The sequence below is a fragment of the Diaphorina citri genome, unplaced genomic scaffold (genome assembly GCF_000475195.1).
Source record: "Diaphorina citri unplaced genomic scaffold, Diaci psyllid genome assembly version 1.1 scaffold13918, whole genome shotgun sequence".
Taxonomy (NCBI): Eukaryota; Metazoa; Arthropoda; class Insecta; order Hemiptera; family Psyllidae; genus Diaphorina; species Diaphorina citri.
This window is the reverse complement of record NW_007391285.1, coordinates 1-4,157: the sequence shown is the minus strand read 5'-3', so window position 1 is coordinate 4,157 and position 4,157 is coordinate 1. Positions and strand designations below refer to the sequence as shown.

At 42.8% G+C, this 4,157-nt stretch overlaps 1 long non-coding RNA gene across 1 annotated transcript in view; it reads left to right on the top strand.

Annotated features, from left to right (window-relative positions):
- Positions 1 to 3,685, top strand: part of LOC113473061 — a 10,167-nt gene extending 6,482 nt beyond the window's left edge. The window contains exon 2 of the long non-coding RNA XR_003395141.1: positions 3,427 to 3,685. This is a non-coding gene — a long non-coding RNA (uncharacterized LOC113473061). The remainder of the gene's footprint in view (positions 1 to 3,426) is intronic.
- Positions 3,686 to 4,157: the final 472 nt, after the last annotated feature.

Below are 4,157 nucleotides of genomic sequence, written 5' to 3'. Positions count from 1 at the left end.
TCTTGCGGTCGAACGATCCCGACCAATCCCAATCGATCCGACCAATCCAGAGTCAAGATACGCCAAACTTCAGTAGCGAAGGGGAGGACGTAAAAAGACATGGTTTATGTATTCTAGAACATCTCTGACGCCCTCATTTTCTTGAAAAGTCAGGATAGGGTCGTCCTATTTATTCCTTATAAGATAAGATCGAAGAGCTACAAGAAGATACAAGAGGCGAGGCAAAACTCGGAATTTCAGAAGCGACGGTAGTCCGTTCTCTTAAGTACCGTGTTATTAAGTGTGCCATCTGTGTTGTACCAGATAGTACTGTCTGACCGTTGTTATTGGACTCATCTTTGGAAAAATATCATCATGGACACCTGGTATAGTCCCCTTAGATAATAGTGGTAAAATAGATATAGTATAAAAAGGGAATTATTAAGCCTATCTGTACTAAAGTCCTCAGGTAGCATATAGGCTACAAAGGTAACACAGGTCATAAGAGTACGTATACTGCAAGGAGACCACTGAGGCCTCAGGACGAAACCTGAACGATCTGAGATGACGTACGATATGTAACGTCAAGTAACTGACCCCAAGTGATCCCCAACACAACAACAACCACTACAAGGACCTATCGTAGTATGAATGTATTTTTTTTGTAGCACAGACTTAAAGGGAGAAATATCCTGGAACTACTAACTGAACTTGGTATATTACACTGAAGATTGGGTAACATAAAAAAAGGCTAAACCAAATCTCCGACATTCCCAATGTATCAAGTGCAAGAGAGTAAGTAAAAATGTAAAAATCAGAGTAATTGACAAATGCCGCATAGAGTAAGTCAATGAGACTGATCGACAAATCGCCGCGGCGGAAGCCTCGCGCATAAATCACGTCCTCAATCCGCCGTCTGACTACCAGCCCCGTCTGTTTTCAAGGGGAGTGAGCGCCGACCGTCAGGGAGGGAGATAGAGGCGGGTATTTGCCTGTATAGGGGAAGACCATTCAAGTTTCGCACCGCGGGGACTGGTGGGTTGTCCCGGTCCCGCAGGGGGGAGACCTTCAAGTTTCGCGGCACCAAGCGGTTGTCCTCCGTTGTCCGAAGGGAGACCATCATTTCACGTTTCATACCCCGGGGGCCCCGGCGGGGTGTCCCCCGTCGCAGGTGGCGCGGCGGGCCGCACCGCAACAATAAGGCTGTCGATAGGCTGCAGTGTAACAGACCTCTGGGCCTGTCCAGACCCGAAACCGGCCTAAGGTCGGGGGCCTGTGCGCCGTATCGAGTTGTCCCCGCTCTACCGTCTTATATTAGTACAGCCCGTAAACTATAGCTCATTCCGGGGCGACCCTGGCATAGAAAGGTGCCAGGGGCGCCTGTGTTGCAGGGCCTTAGGAGGTCGGGCCCTTTCATGTTTACAGATCCGGCACCGTGTTGCAAGGGGCAGGGCGCGCTAGGGCCGCTCCGTCACCTGCTATCTAACCCCCCGGGCGCCCACGGCCGGGTCCATATGGGGCCAGGCCGATCATCGCGTCCCGGACACACACCGGCCCCGAATCGGTCCTTGAGATCGTATGCTCTCCGCGTCTGACGCCCTTCGGCATGCAGTCCGGTGCAGACACTTGACTATCAGTCCTGCTGGTATGCCCATAAGATCTCAGACTTTGTCTGTTTGTATTTCTCTCCGGAGCTAACCATTTTATCCCAACTCTTTTAATAAATCGATTTAAATTCCCCGCCTGTTTTGTATCAATAACTTGGGTATTTTATGTGTCTTGGACAAATTGACGACCCCAAATAGAGTAAGCTCCCGTCCTAATTGTTCCATAAAAGAAGAAGAAAAATCCGAATCAGAAAGGGTGAGGTCACCCCAGATGTTGAGTTCACCAAATGCTGCCCTCGTGTTTGTCGTGGGCCCCGGATAAGAAAAAGGTGGTAAACGATCGCTTCAAAGGGTTCTCTCTGCTTTTAAAGACCAAGCACAAGTCCTCACGATGGTTGACTGCGGTTCAGGACGAGCCAGCCAAATTAACATGGCTAGAGCTAGAGACCATCACCCCGGTGTATAGCAGATACAAAAAGACATCTTTTCTTTATTCTGCTATCGCCATTCGGCGAAAGCTAAAGCCGCTACAACAACAACAACAACAGAACTGAGAACAAAAAGCTCTTCGCTATGCTCTCCTCTCCACTCAGCCTAAGAGACTATTTACTTAGTCTCATGTTGGATTTCACCAATATTTATTCAGTCATTAGAACTCCTGTTAAGCTAACAGCCAGTTAAGTTCCATTTAATTTGTATTGGCTTAACAGGGCTGTTAAGCTAACGGGCTATTTGAGGCTGGAAAGATGGTTGGTGAAATCCACCATCATTCAACCGCACCGAGTTATGTATTGTGTGTTCCAACCTTAAAGGAGGCAGGAAAAACAATCTCTGTTAAAACGGTGCCCATTGCAATCTAATGTTCCTTTATTCTAAAACACCTATGGAAGTCCCAAATCTTTGAACATTTTTTTTTCCACTCTCTCAAAACTCGATTTTCGTTTTTGAGGACTTTAAATTTTTTTAATTGAACTCTTCAATTAAAAATATAATGTGGTAATCTTCAATTAAATATAATGTGAAGTGAAATATAATAAAAATAATATTTATTTGTGGCATTAGTCAGTGTTGAAGCTTGCCTTTTTACAACAAATGCCTTTTCTTGCGGAAAACCTTACTTAGCAGTTTTTAACTGCCTCCAAAGCTGATAACAGTTATCATGATTCTAAAAAAAACTAAAAAAAAACATTAAACAATTTCTAATAATAATAATAATTAAAAAAAAAAACCTGGATTCAAGGTTATATCTCAGTTATACAGCTTCAATGCCTTCTTTTTACAACAAATGCCTTTTTTGCGGAAAATCTAACAGTCCTCTAAACTGCCTTAAAAGATAATCCTTAACAATACATACGAGCAAAGGTAGAAACACACTACTATCACGTCACGTGAAGTCATGGGGAGTCAGAAAGATGTAGCTCTATGTTTTCCCATAATATTCGTTCAGGACAGCTACACTACTATAACGTCACTTGAGCTCACGTGACGTGATAGTAGTGTGTTTCTACCTTATTACTCAAAGTAATTAATAGATGTGTTAATTAAATGCCACCTAGAAATCCTTTACCTTTCGTGTACCTATTCTTCTGGTTAGGACACTAAGTTTAAACTCGCTTTAAGTTAAACAATTGGAGTAATGGTGGATCGTTGGTGAACGACTAATGAGAGATTTAACTAATTGGAGAATTTTCAGTGATAAAAAAAAGAGTTTCACTAAAAATTCTTTTTGTATCATTAAAAACTCCTTTTTGGATTATTAAAAATTCGCCCATTAGTTAATTTTAAATCTTTCATTAAGTCGTTGGTGAAATCCACCATAATTAATTTGATTGGTTAAAAGGTTTAAAATCAACCAATCAGATTTGTTATTTACTTTGCGGAAATTCAGATGAGTACAGAACAAGAGAAAGTCAGCCTTTTTGAGAACAAACTTGTTCTGGGTAAAGTTCGCTCCGGGGCGGAAATTGAACCCGCGACCTAGCGCTTACAAGGCAGACTTGCTGCCTTTCAAGCTAACAAAGCTGGCGTTTTGATTATTAACCAATTGTTTAATCCAATAGTTTAACTTACATTAAGTTTAAACTTGGATTGTTCCGGCCATTATTGTTAATTGAACGTCCTACCCTAGTCCTCAATAGTAATGTATGTTTGATGATATTGTAAAGTAATATTCTCTTGGAACCAGTAGGGCTTCTATGTACCTATGTAGGCAAGACCACCCTTTTTCAGCAATTGGATACTGACAAAACCATGGGTCATATTTTTCTTGTGGGATCTGAATTGATTTGTCCGTGATAAAAATGCCGAAAACCCTTGAAACTCTGATATCAGCTGTAGATTTAATAAATTGTTTAGGTACTTTATATACTACTAGTGGTTGACCCGTCGTTTGTACGGGACCACCACACACATGCGCCACACTCATCACACACCACACACCCACCACACATACACATCCATCACACACACAACACCGATCCACCACACATATACCCATCACACACACAACACCCATCCACCATACACACACCCATCACACACACACACAAGGTCGCGCTACGCGCTCCCTGA